At 42.2% G+C, this 18249-nt stretch overlaps 1 long non-coding RNA gene and 1 pseudogene across 2 annotated transcripts in view; one reads left to right on the forward strand and one right to left on the reverse strand.

Annotated features, from left to right (window-relative positions):
- The window catches only part of LOC112135133 (uncharacterized), a 61676-nt gene extending 43737 nt beyond the window's left edge, over positions 1–17939 (reverse strand). The window contains exons 1-4 of one of the 2 annotated variants that reach the window (XR_010141511.1): positions 17312–17939; positions 12112–12301; positions 11954–12000; positions 11300–11386 (exon numbers count right to left, since the gene is read on the reverse strand). This is a non-coding gene — a long non-coding RNA (uncharacterized LOC112135133). The remainder of the gene's footprint in view (positions 1–11299; positions 11387–11953; positions 12001–12111; positions 12302–17311) is intronic. The other variant, XR_010141510.1, reaches the window with a different exon arrangement.
- LOC112135132 (double homeobox protein A-like) lies at positions 1401–2060 on the forward strand (annotated as a pseudogene).
- Positions 17940–18249: the final 310 nt, after the last annotated feature.

Raw genomic sequence — 18249 nt, forward strand, 5'->3', positions numbered from 1 at the left:
GAGTTCCTTATGTATTTTGGATATTAACTCACTATCAAATGTATGACTTGCAAATATTTTTTCTCAATCTGTAGGTTGTCTCTTCATATTGATACTTGTTTCCTTCGTTGTGCAGAAGCTTTTTAGTTTGATGCAATGCCATTCATCTTTTCTTGCCAGTGCTTTGGGGTTTAATACAAAAAATTATTGCCCAGATCAATGTCATGTAGTTTTCCCCATGTGTTTTCTTCAAGTAGTTTTACAGTTTCCAGTCTTACATTTAAGACTATAATCCATTTTGAGTTTATTTTCATATATGTGTGAGATAAGGGTTTGATTCATTCTTCTGCATGTGAATATCTAGTTTTTCCAATACCATTTATTGAATATACTATGTTTTCCCACTGTGTATTCTTGGCACATTTGTCAAAATTAATTTACTGTGCATGAGTGAGTTCATTTCTGGCCTTTCTAGTCTGTTCCATTTGTCAGTGTGTCCATTTTTGGTCAGTACCACATTGTCTTATTTGCTATAGCTTTGTGGTAAAGTTTGAAATCAGATAGTGCAATGCCTCCAGCTTTGTTCTTTTGCTCATGATTGCATAGTGATGCTTAAGTAAAACCAAAATTATCCTGGGAATATAAAAAATATATCTGTTTACATTTTGGTGTGGGATGAGTAGAATCTTGTTTTCAAATTCCTTGTTTGAAAGGCTATTAAGAAGAATAAATCCTCACTTAACAGTTTTCTAATTCCTTGGTGGTATCCTCTGTCCTTTGGTAACATGTGAAAGTAGAGCACACTTTTCTATTTTTGTTCCTGCCGCACCCCTCATAAGGTGAAGCATGCATAGAGCACTCCCAGGGTCAGTGTGAGCCCAGCACCAGCTCAGGCTGCCGATGCTCCAGAGTCGGATTCCACCTTCCACTTAAATGGCAGCCACAGGTAGACGTGCCCATCACAACCAACTCTGTGCGTTCATAATCTCTGTTTATCCTACAAGTGGTTTCCACATGAAAAATGGCACAATGTTCCTCAGAAGACAACTACATAAAAATCAGCACACTTAAATTCACAGCAAATAATCAGACAATCGATGAAAATACTTACCCAAACACTAATTATAGACTATGCCTTCTGAATATATTTGTCATAAACTTGGAGTAAGGAATCCTCACAGGCACTGAACAATTCAAAAAATGCAAAGCTGTTTGTTAGAATACTGGTGCTTTCGGGTAGACACTCTCATCCATATTCTGGTGAGGTTGAAGTTGCACAGGTGTTTTCATTTGTCAAAACCCAGAAAATCATATGCTTTAGATTTGTGAATTATGTTGTATTATATGCAATCTTTCTTTTTAAAAATGAGCCGTAAGCAGTCTCCCAGACAGTAGCTCAGCCTCCAGGACTCTCTTCCAGCATGGCCAAAGACACCTCTTCACACAAGATGGTAGCAACAAATCGCAGGAGCAATCACACCAAATTCACAGAAGATCAATTGAAAATCCTTATCAATACCTTCAATCAAAAACCTCACCCAGGTTATGCTACCAAACAAAAACTTGCTTTAGAAATCAATACAGAAGAGTACAGAATCCAGATTTGGTTTCAGAATCAAAGAGCTAGGAATGGATTCCAGAAAAGACCAGAACCTGAGACTTTAGATTCAAGCCAGAGCCATGGGCAAGATCAACCTGGTGTGGAGTTTCAAAGTAGAGAAGCCAGGCAGTGTTGTACCACCTACAGCGCCTGTCAATTACACACGCTCATCAAGGCATTTATGAAAAATCTATACCCTGGGATTGATTCCAGAGAACAACTTGCTGAAGAAATTGGTGCTCCAGAGTCAAGAGTCCAAATTTGGTTCCAAAAATTGAAGATCTAGATTTCATCTCCAGAGAAAAGGGAACCTGTTATGTCCTTAGAACAAGAAGACCAGGGGCAAGATTTCTGAGGGACTTCAAGGTACAGAAGATACCCAAAATGGCACCAACCTCACTAGCACTCTCATTTCTCTAGAGCCCAGAACATGGTGAACACAGTCAAGTTCAGTGTATTTGATATTATCAACTTGGGCCCTAAATCTCTCACAGTCTCCCTGGAGTCTATCCTTCTGCTGAAAGTGCAAGTTAAGCCTTCTGAAGATGGTAAAGAACTTGGCCAGGTGTGGTGGCTCACGCTTGTAATCTCAGCACTTTGGGAGGCTGAGGCAGGAAGATTGCTTGAGCCCAGGAGTTCAAAACCACTCTGGGCAGCATAGTAAGACCCTGTCTCTATTAAAAAAACAAAATAAATAAAAAAGACTGTAGGAGGCTGAGATAGGTACGGGAGGCACCACACTACCCTATTGACACAGCCTGGATCCAGAGTTCAGCAGACCTTGAGACAATGAAAATAAACTTAGTAATAATCATTTTTCAATCATTGCAGTAATTATTGATTTGGACAAAAATCAGTTGACGTCAAAACCTTAAAGTGACGCTGCTCTGCCTATGGAGTAGCCATTCTTTTATTCCTTTAGTTTCTTAATAAATTTTCTTTCACTTAAAAAAAACCTTATAGTTCAATGAAGAATGAGATATATACCTCATCTCAAAGAATCTTCTCAAACACACTTATTAATTACAAAAGAAAAATCAGTAATTTTGCAGTAGAGAAATATGGCCAACTCCACCTTAACCAAGTGGCTGAAAGTCCCTGCACCAGTAATGGCACAAACCAACATGAGATGCTTCCTAATATGATACACTAAAAAGGGCACAGTCTCTTCTGCATATTGCTGACAAAAAGTGGGTAAGCTGAAACTGAAACTAATTATTAGGCAATGTCAAGCAAACACAAATTCAGGTTGACAGTCTGCAAAGTAACATCCATGTACTCTTCAACAATGGATTGATCCTAGCTCAGGAGGCTGAGGCGGGAGGATTGCTTGAGGCCAGAAGTTCCAGATCAGCCTGGGCAACATGATGAGACCCCATCTCTACAAACATCACTGACTACACTGTGCTCTGCCCAGGGATCAGACCTTGAGTGCTGTCCTTGGAGTACCCAGCGCTGGCCGAATGCTCTTCTATGCCCGGTTCACGTAAGGCTGGGGAGCAATGACAATTTTAGTGAATCCACATGCTGTGACTACTGACTACATTTTATTTCACCAATGAAAGTCATTTTCTAATATTAATTATGCTACTTGAAAGTTACTTGCTTCACTAATGAAAACCCATTTTTGACATTTGTTATGTTCATTTGCAAAACATTAAAACAAGTTTTTATAAATGTATCTATTTATTGTTATTTTTAAAATTCTGGTTAAATATATGAAACACAAAATTTACCATCTTTTTTTTGTTTTTTGTTTTTGGTTTTTTTTTTTTTTGAGACAGAGTCTTATGCTGTTGTCCAGGCTGGAGTGCAGTGGTGCAATCTCGGCTTACTGCAGCCTCCACCTCCTGGGTTCAAGTGATTCTCATGCCTTAGCCTCCCAAGTAGCTGGGACTACAGGCACACACCACCATGCCCAGCTAATTTTTGCATTTTTAGTAGAGATGGGGTTATGTCCTGTTGGCCAGGCTGAAAAATGTACCATCTTAATCATTGTAAGTATACAGTTTAATAGCATTGCATACATTCATACTGTTGTGCAACCATCACCACCATCTATCTTCAGAACTCTTTTCATCTTGCAAAATGGAAACTCTGTCCCCATTAAACAGTAACTGCCCATTCTCTCCTCCCCCGAACCCCTGGCAATCAACATTCTACTTTCTGTCTATAAAGTTGATGATTTTCACTACTTCATTAAGTGGAATCAGACAATACTTGTCCATTTGTGATTGTCTCACTTTACTTGGCATAATGTCCTCAAGGTTCATCTCAAGTGGTGTGAGACGAGGCTTTTTCTAGCCCCCTTCTTCCTCCAGAGCTAAATAATTTCATGCAGCTTTTAGATGGATTAGAAACATAATTTTACTCTGTTAAACACAAAATAGTTTTAAGAGAAAAATGGACCTGATGTCTACCATCAAAAACAACAGCTTAACCAAAAACAATACCAGGATCAAAAGTCAGGGTTTAGGTTGTACCATCTTCATTGTCTGAATTCAAGAAATTCATTCATATTGTGGCACATGTTATAATTTTCTGCCTTTTTAATGCTGAATTCCTTCACATGTATATACCACCTGTTTTTATGCACTCATCCTTTGATGAACACTTGAGTTGCTCTATGTTTTGGCTTATTGTGAATAGAGCTGCTATGAACATGGGTGTTTGAATATCTCTTTGTGACTCTGCTTTCAATTCATTTGGGGAAATATCCAGAAGTGGGATGACTGGGTCACGTGGTAATTTAATTTTAATTTTTTGAGGAACTGCCCTATTGACTCGCAAAATGTGAATTTTTGATGGCAATAAGGATAACAGATGAACTTATATTTGTTGCCCCAGTGTATTAGTCTGTTTTCACACTGCTATACAGAACTACTTGAGACTGGGTAATTTATATGAAGAAAAGAGGTTTAATTGACTCACAGTTCTTCAGGCTTAACAGGAAGCATGACTAGGAGGCCTCAGGAAATTTACAATCATGTGGGAGGAATAGGGGAAGCAAGCACATCTTACTACTGCAGAGCAGGAGAGTGAAGGGGAAAGTGCCACACAATTTCAAACAACCAGGTTTCAGGAGAACTCACTATCACAAGAAGAGCAAAGGGGAAATCAGCCCCCATGATCCAATCACCTCCCACCAGGCCCCACCCCCAACACATGGGGATTACATTCAAGATGAGATTTCAGTGGGGACACAGAGCCAAGCCATATCACCCAGTGTGTGGCCCTTTCTGATTAAGTACTGCTGATCGCCTCTGGGCTGGGCATTCTAGAGAGCAGGTGAGAGCTGATTAGCCCTAGAATGCAAGCATAAACTCATTGCCCTTACATAACATCCCAGCCATTGTACTGAGATATTACAGCTGTAACTCACAGCCAGATGATGCCCTGAATTCCCAGACAGATCAGGAAGCTCTTTAAAGATGGAGATCAAGTCTAGTATTTCTTTATTTTCCTTTGCTTTGTGATAGTTACTCAGTTAAATGTGTCGGAGAGGTAAGAAAGAGATCTGAATCAGATGGAAAATCCAAATTCTGGTATTGTGTCTTTTCTTTCTCATACAGAGGATTCTTGCACAAGCTGACTGTTTCCTTATCCTCGCAATGGCAGAAGTCTCCTACTGAATGAACTGACTGAAGGAGGATTTGTGTGGGATAATACAGCAGAAAGCTCCTGTTCATCTCCCATGTATGGGTATTATCATTTACTGGTTGGTGGTTTTCTGACAGAGATGGGACTTCTTACTTTTATTTTATTTATTTATTTAAGTAGAGACAGGATCTCGCTGTGTTGCCCAGGCTAGAGTTCAGTGATGCCATTGTGGCTCATGGCAGCATTGAACTCCTGGGCTTGAGCTGTCCTCCCACCTTAGCCTCCTGAATAGCTGAGACTACAGAGCATGCCACCATGCCCAGCAAATTTTTCTACTTTTTATAGAGATGGGGTCTCACTGTGTTGCCCAGGCTGTTCTCAAACACCGGGCCTCAAGTGATCCTCTTGCCTTGGCCTCCCAAAGTGTTGAGATTATAGGCATGAGTCACTGCACCTGGCCAGGACCTCCTGGTTTCAGGATTTGCATCCAGCTGCAGCTGTCCCCCAAGCACCTGGACTATTCCTCCATGTGGTGAAAAGTGGGGCACAAGCTCTTCATTGGTCATTTTGCTGCTGCAGAAGTCCTCACCCTGTTCTCTTTTAAGTCTCTCTTCTTTCTCAGGTCTGATCATGCAATTTGATTAGGGTAGGGGAGGGGAGGAGAGGGAAAGGAAGTAGGAGGTCAAGGAGGCAGGTCAAGTTTCCTTTCCTCTTTGAATTTTGAGATGGCCGATCAAACTGCCACCTCCACCTGCCTCTGTTGCTGGCCTTCATCTTACTCTCCAATTAATAATGGTTCTGCTGGGCACAGTGGCTCACGCCTATAATCCCAGCGCTTCGGGACACTGAGGCGGGAGGATCGCTTGGGGCCAGGAGTTTGAGACCAGTGTGGGCAATATAGTGAGATCTCATCTCTACAAAAAAATTAAAAAAGAAAACAGTGGCTGGGCACAGTGGCTCATGCCTGTAATCCCAGCACTTTGGGAGGCTGAGGCGGGTGGATCATGAGGTCAGGAGATTGAGACCATCCTGGCCAACATGGTGAAACCCCGTCTCTACTAAAAATACAAAAATTAGCTGGGTGTGGTGGCGTGCGCCTGTAGTTCCAGCTACCCGGGAGGCTGAGGCAGGAGAATCGCTTGAGCCCAGGAGGCAGAGACTGCTGTGAGCCAAGATGGTGCCACTGCACTCCAGCCCGGTGACAGAGCGGGACTCCTTCTCAAAAAAAAAAAAAAAGATAAAAGAAAGAAAGAAAAAATAGCCAGGCCTAGTGGCATAGCCTGTAGTCCCATTTACTTGGGAGGCTGAGGTGCTTGGGAGGCTGAGGTGGGAGGATTGCTTACTGGGAAGTTCAAAGCTGCGGTGAGTCATTATGGCACCACTGCATTCCAGACTGGGCAATAGAATGAGACCCTGTCATTCTCTCTCTCTCTCTCTCTCACACACACACACACACACACACACACACACCCCCAACAAAATGATTGTAATCAGTACTTAAGCTTGTATCAGATCAAATGGCAGAAACCCGAACATTTGGCCCTGCAGACTGCAGGCTCACACTGAGGTCTGCTTGCAGGGACTCTGGCTAGGATTTTCTGGAAAGAAAAAAATAAGCCATCTCATTTTTGTTTTTAATTAATGCAGTCACCAGTTTTTCATTCCAAAGTGTCACAAGCAGGAAATCAAAGAAGGTCTTGTATAAATAATAAGAAAAAGAGGTTCTATTAGTAATGGAAAGCATTTTCAAGGAGAGCTCGACAGAGCGCTGATAGTCTCCACACTCCCTTCAGGTGAAACCTCTCAAAAATCATAACATAAATTATAGATACGTCCAAGGCTTTTTAGGATAAGATATTAAAAGCCTAATTTATTTATTTATTTTTTGTTTATTTTTTTTGAGACGCAGTCTCACTCTGTCGCCCAGGCTGGAGTGCAGTGGTGTGATCTTGGCTCATTGTAAGCTCCGCCTCCCAGGTTCACTCCATTCTCCTGCCTCAGCCTCCCGAGTAGCTGGGACTACAAGCGCCCGCCACCATGCCCGGCTAACTTTTTTTGTATGTTTTTAGTAGAGGCGGAGTTTCACCATGTTAGCCAGGATGGTCTCGATCTCCTGATCTCAGGATCCACCCGCCTCGGCCTCCCAAAGTGCTGGGATTACAGGCATGAGCCACCGTGCCTGGCCTTAAAAACCTCATTTTAATAGTGTCTTAAGTCAAAAGAAAAAAATATGGAAGAGCCTCTTATCTGGGTCATAACACAAATTCTTCTAATTCAGCCAAAATGAATAAAACTTTTAGCTTTTTTCTGATTGGTTTTCATTTTAGATTAGTTACAATTTTGAGAAGGAGTCTGTGAAGGATTATTCCAGGGATTTATTTTTGTTCCCTCATAGTTTCTCTGAAAAACTTGATCAGGGAGGAGGAAAGGGTGATCCTGGTTCATTGGACCTGTCAGATCTGAATCCTCAGCTAGAGAAGGAACAGATTCCCTGCATCTTCTCCAGCAGCTTGCCGCGGTGAGTATGAACTATCCCTCATGGGGATGTAGAGCTGTGCGCTCAGTACCCTTTGGGACTGGATGGTTTCCTCTGGGTTTGTTGTGTTAAGCCAGCTGAAATGTGCTAGCTGAAGCATGCTGCCTTTAACTCCTGTGCTCACAGTGAAATATCTCTCTAGGACTTGCCAAGACAAGGCAAGCTAATATTCACTTCAAATGGCAACAAGCCATTTGAATAGCATTAGTTGCTATTTCCATTTTTATTCTTCCAGAAGAGGTTTCTTTGCTTACCACCATCCTCAGCTAACAAACCCATGACATCATTGTGTTTCTCACCTGCGACTCCTCCCTCGCTTTAGCAGATTCGGCAGTAGACTTGAAGCGAAAGCCATCACGTGGCAGGCAGTCCACAAGAGTCCGCTGGGATGCCATTGTTTGCTGGGAGTGTTGTGTCTTGATGTACATCATCTTGTGTGCTTATCCCAGTCACCAGAGGAGGTTGGCAAGGAGGGAAACTTTTTTGTTATCCCAACTTTACAGAAGGAGAAGCTGCTGAGGATAGCATGGCTGGCAAATGGCAAGCTGACCTTTGAATGAGGAGAGATTTTCCTACTTCTGGTCTAGGCCTGCTTTCATGAGACGATGTTGCCTCTTAGAAACTGGCGTTAGGAGATGTGAAAGGATGAATGGTTGATATGAAATTAAAAGACCCAGGTTTGCATGCAGCTCTGACCACTTACTACTCATATGACCTGAACATTTGTTGTTTGTTTGAGACGGAGTCTCACTCTGTTGTATAGGCTGGAGTGTGCAGTGGCATGATTATCGCTCACTGCAGCCTCAAACTCCTGGACTCAAGTGATCCTCCTGCCTTAGCCTCCAAGAACTAGGACCGCAGGTTCATGACAAATGCCTGGCTAATTTTAAACTTTTTTTTTTTTTTTTTTTTTGAGACAGAGTCTCGCTATGTCACCCAGGCTGGAGTGCAGTGGCACGATCTTGGCTTACTGCAAGCTCCGCCTCCCGGGTTCACGCCATTCTCCTGCCTCAGCCTCCTGAGTAGCTGGGACTACAGGCTCTCACCACCACACTCGGCTAATTTTTTGTACTTTTAGTAGAGACGGGGTTTCACCGTGTTAGCCAACATGGATGGTCTCGATCTCCTGAACTCGTGATCCGCCTGCTTCGGCCTCCCCATTTTTTTTTTTTTTTTTTGAGATGAAGTTCCACTCTCGTTGCCCAGGCTGGAGTGCAATGGCGTGATTTCGGCTCACTGCAACCTCTGCCTCCTGGGTTCAAGCAATTCTCCTGCCTCAGCCTCCTGAGGAGCTGGGATTACAGGTGCCTACGACCACACCTAGCTAATTTTTGTATTTTTAGTAGAGACGGAGTTTCATCATGTTGGACAGGCTGGTCTCGAATTCCTGACCTCAGGTGATCCACCCACCTCAGCTTCCCAAAGTGCTGGGATGCTGCCGTGCACAGCCAAATATTTTTAAAAATTACTTTTTTCATACAGAGTCTCACTACATTGCCCAGGTTGGTCTCGAGCTCCTGAACTCAAGCGATCCTCCCACCTCAGTCTCCCAAACTCCTGGGATTACAGGTGTGAACCACCACACTGGGCCTCATCCAAGCATTTAAACCCCTTGAGAGTTTCATTTTCTGTCATTCGAGAATATACTATTTCTACTTCATATGATCACAGAGGAGACTGAATTTAAAAATGCTCAGTGATAGCTTTTAAATATCCCTTTATTCCCCAGTAAAACCCACAAGGCTATTAAACATTTTGAAGTTGCCTGGATTTTGCAATGAAGTACATTAATTAGCTACTCTCTGTACAAGGAAGTGTTTCAACGGGTGAATGGAAGAAAGCCTGTGTCAAGATCTCTGAGAACACTGCTGCCCTGGCATCATTACAGCAATGACAAAAGAGCAGAACCTTCCTAAAGTAAATTAGAAAACTTCCCATGCTACTAGGTAGTTCTTTCATTTGTAAATGAGGAGTGGAATAATTAAAGAAAAATCACAACTGCATTCTTAGAATGTGAATTCACTGGTTTGCCAACAGATACTTATTGATTATGCAATATGTACCAGGCATTATTCCAGGGACAAGTAGTAAGCAGGACAGACAGCTACTTTTATGAGTCTTCCACTCCAGTGCAGAAACAGAGATAATAAAGAAATAATGGGCAGGGTGCAGTGGCTCACGCCTGTAATCCCAGCACTTTGGGAGCTCGAGGCAGGTGGATCACCTGAAGTCAGGAGTTTGAGACCAGCCTGACCAATATGGTGAAACCCTGTCTCTACTAAAAATACAAAAATCAGACAGGTGTGATGGCGTGCGCCTGTAGTCCCAGCTACTCAGGAGGCTGAGAAAGGATAATTGCTTGAACCAGGGAAGTGGAGGTTGCAGTGAGCCTAGACAGCAGCAAGGCACTCCAGCCTGGAAGACAGAGCAAGACTCTGTCTCAAAAAAAAAAAAAAAAAAAAAAAAAGAAAAAGAAAAAGAAAGAAAGAATGCAATAGTACATAAGAAATCATGGGTGTTATAATGAAAACAAAACGGTGTGATATCAGTTTAAATGACTGGGAAATTTCTTTAGGCTTGAAAGCAAGATAAAACTTTCATAAGGGGGTGCTCTTTGAAGGTCATCCTGAATGATAAAGATACAGCCCTGTGAGCCTTGGGGAAGAGTGTGGCATCCAGTGGACAGAAGCCCTGAAGTGGGCATTCTAAAGTCATGGCTAATTGAAAAGTGGTCACTATTTGTCCTTGAATGTATTGCAATAGATACTCAGAAGGCAGATGTATTTTCACACTTAGGGACAGGCACATTGACATCTCGGAAACTCAGATTTGGTGCACAGTTTCTGGTCCTGCCTAAGAAGACAAAGTGGTATGGGGTGTCTGTAAATAACACAATTTCATATGGCAGGTGCCTTCATAGTCCCCAGTGAGGGACAGTGGTATGTGTTGTGAATAGGTGAGCTGGGCTTCCTGAAGGGGGTGAATTATTCTCTGTGTTTAGAAAGTGAAGGGCAGAGAGAAGCTGTGAAAGTCACTTGGGTCGAATGTGGACCAAAACTTGGCTGTAGCAAGAGGCAAACAATGTTTGGGGGCCAGTGAGCACATAGGTTTGGCTGAAGTAGAGGGTTTCTGAGGGACTAAACAGAAATGGCTGTAGTGGAAAGGGAAGGGGTGTTTGTGGAGGAGGTCCAAGGGTGAGCTGTGGCAGTTGGGTTTTATAGGATGAGTGGTGGAGAGCCTTGGTAGTGCTGAGAAATGGACTTTCTGAAGAAAGGAAGTCTAAAAATGTCCATCTCTCTGTGGGAGGATACTCACAGCTGTTCCCTGCCTCCGGCCCCTTGGCCACCCCCACTTCTTCCCACACCACTCTGCCCAGTACAGACTCATTCCTCACTTGTCCAGTTTAATACACTTCTCCTTCCAGATGTAAGCAACCCCTTCCCTGAGTGCCCAGGTTTATAATGGGAAGGCTGCCATGACAACAACATAGCAGAAATAGACAATAGAATTTAAACCCATCCATGCTAGAAAAATCTACGGTTTTTAGTGTGTATAAATTAGTGGAAATCAGGGAGAAACCTCACCTCATGCTCAGGTCAGTCCTGGAAGGTAAACAAGTGTTCTCATCTGACAGAATACAAAGTATCCGAAACCAGCCTGGCAGTCAGCATCTGGCAGACATTGGTCAGGAATTGAGTTATTGCTCCTCAAGAAGAAAAGTTGCTTGGCCATATTGCTCACTTAAAAGCTGTTTTTTTGTTTTGTTTTGTTTTTTCCAAGACAGGGTCTCACTCTGTCGCCCAGGCTGGAGTGCAGTGGTGCAATCATAGCTCACTGTTGTCTCCAAATCCTAGGCTCAAGCAATCCCCCTTCCTCAGTCTCCTGAGTAGCTGGGACTACAAGTGCACGCCACCAGGTCCTGCTAATTTTTAAATGTTTTTGTAGAGACTGGGTCTTGCTATGTTGCCCAGGCTGGTCTTGAATTCCTGGCCTCTAGCTATTCTCCCACCTTGGCCTCTCAGAAGTGTTGGGATTACAGGTGTGAACCACTATGTCCAGCTGAGAGCCGTGTTTTCTCATTTCTAGACTGCCTTGCATTTGTGCACCTTCCCTCTTTCTTATTATTAATCTGTCACCTGGTGATTATTCTTGCGTTGAAATTCAGTCCCGCCAAATTTCCAAAGCCCTGCCAACCTCAAGCAGAGACTAGAAGGGGTAACTGGGCCCTGTTACTTTACCTTTTTATCCATTTCCCTTTTAGTAGAGATGTATTTAAGTCTCAAACCTGAAATTTTGGAAGAAAAAAATATTAATTAACTATAATTATCACTTTCCAGTCACTTTACAAATCCTATTTCTCTTCTCTGTCATTCATTCATAAAAATAAGTGGCTCACTTTTAAAATTCATTTGTCTTAGTTAGCAGCTTTATTCAGGAATTTGAAGGAGGGTTCTTAAAGAAGTGAGAAATGGCACATCAAAATTTCAGTTATTTTTCCATGCTTGCTGTGCAACTGTAGGTGACTGGTGATTCTTCAGTAAAGGGGAAGATACAACTTATGAAGGCTGCTGCGGTCTTCTTAGCAGCTATTGAGAGGGAAATGTATGTCATAAGTCTTAGCTATAATACTCATCTGTATATCTACATGATTATAATTAAGCAGCACATATTATACTAAATGATTACCAAAAGGAACATAAAATTGATTTCTGCTGATTTTTTAAAAAAGCAAACTCAAGCGAATTACATTCTATCTGAAAAGTACTGAATCATTTCATGTGAGGATTTTTGTTTTAATTCCCTGATAAGGCAAAATTACAAAGTAGGTTAGCTATATACCTCTTACATCTTCTTTGAGAGCCTTTGTCTTAGTTCGCTTTCTGTTGCTATAACAGAATACCACAGACTGGGTTATTTATAAAGAAAATAAATTTAGTTCTGGAGGCTGGGTAGTCCGGGAGCATCGCACTGGCATCTGGTGAGGACCTTCTTGCTGTATCCTAACATAGTGGAAGGGCAAATGAGCCAATGAGACAGAGAAAGGCTCCAGGAGCTGGACTCACTTTATAACAACCCACTCTTGCAATAACAAACCCATTCCCATGATAATGACATTGATTCATTCATGAGGGCTCTGTCCTCATGACCCAGTCACCTCTTATTAGAACCCACCTCCCAATACTGTTACATTGAGGATTAAGTTTCTAACACAAGTTTCTAACTTTTGGGAAACACATTCACACCTTAGCGGCTCTGCCTGTGAATGCTGAAATTTATTTTCTGTGCCAAGTGCTCTAATTCTGCCTAAATCCATCTGGACAGATAAATGATTCATTAATTATTTCAACAAATAGTTGAATGCATATTCTGAGCCAGGTGATCTGATAAACCAGTTCACCCAGAAGTAAATAGCAGTAACAAGTAATCTCTCTGAGGGCTATTTGATTTTTTTTGGTTTGGGGTTTTGATTTTGTTTTTCTTATTTTAAAATTAAAATTAAAAATTTTAATTTTTATGGATACATAGTAGATATATATATTTATGTAGTACATGAGCTATTTTGATACAGGCATGCAATGTGTAAGAATCACACTAGGGTAAATGGGTAAGAAATAAATAAATTCAAGCATTTATCATTTCTTTGTGTTACAAACATTCCAATTATACTCTTTTGTTTATTTTAAAATGTACAGTAAATTATTGTTGATTGTAAGCACCTTGTTGCGCTATCAAATACCAGATCTTATTTATTCCATCTAACTATATTTTTGTCCCCATTAACCATCCTCACTCCCCCGCCCCCACTCCACTACTCTTCATACCTCTGGTAACCAACGTTCTACTTTCTATCTCTGTGAATTCAATTGTCTTAATTTTTAGCTCCCACAAATTAGGGATAACATGTGGAGTTTGACTATCTGTGTTTGGCTTATTTCACTTAATGTAATGTCCTCTAGTTCCATCCATGTTATTGCAAATGACAGGATCTCATTTTTTTATGGCTTTTTATTCTTTTTTATAGTACTGCATTGTCATTATGTACCACATTTTCTTTATCCATTCATCTGTTGATGGACACTTAGGCTGCTTCCAAATTTTGGCTATTGTGGAGAGTTCTGCAATAAACATGGGTGTACATATATCTCTTCAATATACTAATTTCTTTTGGATATATACCTAGCAGTGGGATTGCTGGATGTTATGGTAGTTCTATTTTTAGTTTTTAGAGGAAGCTCCAAACTGTTCTCCTTAGTGGCTGTACTAATTTACATTCCCACCAGCAGTGTATGGAGGGTTCCCTTTTCTCCACACCCTTGACAGCATTTGTTATTGCCTATCTTTTGGATAAAAGCCATTTTAACTGGGATGAGATGATATCTCATTGTATTTTGATTTATATTTCTCTGATGATCAATGATGCTGAGCAACTTTTCATATGTCTGTTTGCCATCTGTATGTCTTCTTTTGAGAAATGCCTATTCAGATGCTTGGCCCACTTTTAATGGGATTATTAGATATTTTTCCTGTTGAGTTGTTTGAGCTCCTTATATATTCTGGTTATTAATCTTTTGTAAATATTCTCTCCCATTCTGACGGTTGTCTCTTCAGTTTGTTGACTGTTTCCTTTGCTGTGCAGAAGCTTTTTAACTTGATGTAATCTCATTTGTCCATATTTGCTTTGGTTACCCATGCTTTTGAGTTATTACTCAATAAATCTTTGCCTAAACCAATGTCCTGGAGAGTTTCCCCAATGTTTTCTTGTAGTAGTTTCATAGTTTGAGGTCATGGATTTAAGTCTTTAATTTATTTTGATTTGATTTTTGTATATAGTGGGAGATAGGGGTTTTACTTTCATTCTTCTGCATATAGATATTGAGTTTTTCCAGCACTATTTATTGAAGAGACCGTTGTTTCCCCAATGTATGTTCTTGCTGATGTCCCCACACTTAAAACAAAAGGTCAGTTTCTCAGAAATTATATACTTGGTTTATCTTCCACTTTCCTCAAAACTAAAAGTCTTTTAGCACAGGCACCACCCCTAAAATTTCCGGTAAACCAGCACCAGCCAGAGGATCACGTTCTCATCAAAGCGTGGAAAGAAGGGAAACTCAAGCCAGACCAGGAAGGACCCTACCTCGTGCTGCTAATCACCGAGACTGCTGTTCGCACAGTGGAAACGGAATGTACACATTACACCCAAGTCAAGCAAGCACCATTATCATCAGAATCATGGGCCATTGTTCCTGGATCAAGCCCTACCAAATTAAAGCTAAGAAAAGCTTAGTCTATCTATCTTTTCCTTTTCTTTCCTAACCCAGTGCCTGTATCCATTACTATTCCTACCACTAACAACTCTAACCCCACTTTAGAGCGTTTCTTTGGTTTAGGAGAAGAGGTCACTGGAAAGGATCCTATAGGCTTCTTTAAGATGCGCTTTGTTCTCCCTTCTCCACCTCCTACAACTGCCCCTTTCTCAAACTTACAAAATCAAACTATGCCTCACCACATGCCCAATGGCAAAACCAAGATCTCAGTAGTACAAATAGGAGACCGAAGGCAAACCATAGCCATTAAAACAGGGTATAAAGATGTAAATGCCTAGTTAGAGTGGATTAAATATTCCATTCACACTTTAAACAACAGCAACTATTACGCTTGTACGCATGGTAGGCCAGAGGCCCAGGTTGTTCCGTTTCCACTAGGATGGTCCCCAAATCAAGTGGACATGGAGTGCATGGTAGCTCTCTTTCAAGATTCCACTGCCTGGAATAAAAAATTGTGCCAAGTTCTTTCTCTGCTATTTCCTGAATTTCAATACCCTGCGGGTCAGCCCCCAAGGGCCATCCAGCCTCCATCTTCCAAGACCAATTTTACCTCATATCTCCAACAAGAGGAAAAATTTCATGTTCCTTGGAGACTTAACAGCATGCAGTGAAGTCAGGCACTTCCAAGAGTTGGCCCATCAGTCTGCCCTTATTCATCCCTGATTGGATGTATGGTGGTATTATGGAGGACCTTCACTGGACACTCTGCCAAATAATTAGAGCAGTACTTATGCTCTAATTCAATTGGCTATCCCTTTTACCCTGGCATTTCATCAACCAGAAAAAGAAGAAAAAGAAAAAAAACACATAGCCTCAATTCTTACCTCCTTAACAACTATAGTAAGTATAATCCTTCTTCTTAGGTATTATGTTGTACCATACATCCAGGAGTTAATCAAAACAACTAAGTCAAGACATGCTAAGCAAGTTTGAAACTATAAATTGGGAATTGTAGAAAGTAAAATGTTTCCTCTTCAAAGTTTCCCTTCTTGTTAAAGAATAAATCATAAGTGTTAGAAATAATAGTTTCTTTTAAAGACTAACTTTCTTCAAGCCTCCTTGCTTTGTTAAACCCTATTCTATGTAACCGTTGGACATGCTCACAGGCACGTTCCAGCTCACAGCCTATGCCCCTTCTTTATTTGGAAATGTTATGGCTTCCTTAAACTTTTTGTAAACAACTTCTTTGTTCGTCCCTGCACTTACCTATTTAGGAAGTTTTAGGCTATTAGCAAATCGGGTATCAGTTTAAGAGTGTGAGGTTCCGCTCCAGCCAATGGATGCAGGACACAGCAGTAAGGACAACCCAAATGTGTAAGGGATAAATATGTCTGCTTTTCCTTTGTTCAGGTGTGCTTTTGCCATTGTTCCATCTGTGATTGAGCACCCTTTCTGCAGAAAGTAAAGATTGCCTTGCTGAGAGATCTTTTGTCTCTGTACTGACTTTTCTTCACAGCACTGATGATCAATTTCTAACAATTTTGGTATTTCTAACAAGACCTCTTAAAGGAGCCAGGCCCCAAGAGGAACATGAACTGGGGCTAACGAGGAACCCAGGGCCAGGGGACTTTTGGGGGTCTTTTTGTCCCTCTTATCTTTCTTTTCCTTTTTCTTTTTCTTCTTCTTCTTAACGACCCCAGAGCTGACAGCTTTGCCCACTCTCGGATCACCAAGTTCTGATAGTGTTTGTCATGTGGATGGTCCCACATAGACTGCCTGTTGGCAAAGTTGAAAAAATATTTGTCACCCCCCATGTCCTGGCATAGTTTCCACTCCCCAGGCAGTGGGGCCACAATGCCCTCCCACGCCAGCCACATCAGTTCTGGTTCCTTGATGGGATCAATACCAATCTCCCGGGCAAATTCAAGAATTTCTTGCTCACTTAAAATGTAGGTCTCATTATAATCCTCCTCCAGAACTAGCTGATCTCCTATGCAGAGGGGTGGGAGAGGTTGGTGAGATCATCTAGCTATGACTCACCTGGGCTCAAGCACTGGCTGTATGACCTTAGGCAAGGTGCTTCACCTCTCTCAGCCTCAATAACTCCAAGTGTATAATTGAAACAATCTTGACAATCTATGTCAAAACCCTGCCAGACCCCCAGCCTGCTCAGGAGCCGGTGAAATTTCAGAGGTACTGTTGAGGCACCGTTGCAGTTTTTCGCTTCTTCCTTCAGTCCACACCCACACTCTGGCGCATTGTGCGCTGATTGGCTCACGAGCTTCCCTCAGCTACCCCGCCACTCTCCCTTCCCCACGGCCCAACCCCTACCTCGATGAGGTCCTCACCTATCCACCACCCCAGAAGGCTCTGGGTGAGGCTCTGGGTGAGGCACAGCACCCCCAGTGCCACCCAACAGGCTCTTGCTCTGTTGCCCAGGCTGGAATGCAGTGATGTCATCACAGTCACAATAACTTTGAACTCCTGGGTTTTAGCGATCCTCCCGCTCCAGCCTCCTAGGTAGCTGAGAGTGTAGGCACAAGCCACCACACCCAGCTAATTTTTTTTTTTTTTTTTTTTTGAGACAGAGTCTCACTCTCTCACCAAGCTGGAGTGCAGTGGCCAATGTCAGCTCACTGCAACCTCCGCCTGCCAGGTTCAAGCAATTCTCCTGCCTCAGCCCCCCGAGTAGCTGGGATTACAGGCACTTGCCACCACACCCAGCTACTTTTTTTTTCTTTTTCTTTTTCTTTTTCCTTTTTTTTTCTGAGACAGAGTCTCACTCTGTTGCTAGACTGGAGTGCATTGGCATGATCTCGGCTCACTGCAACCTCCGCTTCCTGGGTTCAAGCGATTCTCCTGCCTCAGCCTCCTGAGTAGCTGGGATTACAGGCACATGCCACCATGCCCAGCTAATTTTTGTATTTTTTTTTTAGTATAGACAGGGTTTCACCATGTTGGCCAGGATGGTCTTGATCTCTTGACCTCGTGATCCGCCTGCCTCAGCCTTCCAAAGTGCTGGGATTACAGGTGTGAGCCACCGTGGCCGGCCTTTTTTTTTTTTTTTTTTTTTTTGTTGAGACAGTCTCACTCTGTTGCGCAGGCTGGAGTACAGTGGTGCCATCCCCGCTCACTGCAGCCTTTGCCTCATGGGTTCAAGTGATTCTCCTCCCTCAGCCTCCGGAGTAGCTGGGATTACAGGCACCTGCCACCACACCGAGCTAATTTTTTTTTTTTTTTTTTTTTGAGACAGAGTCTTGCTTTGTCGC

Source organism: Pongo abelii, chromosome 8, assembly GCF_028885655.2.
Source record: "Pongo abelii isolate AG06213 chromosome 8, NHGRI_mPonAbe1-v2.0_pri, whole genome shotgun sequence".
Taxonomy (NCBI): domain Eukaryota; kingdom Metazoa; phylum Chordata; class Mammalia; order Primates; family Hominidae; genus Pongo; species Pongo abelii.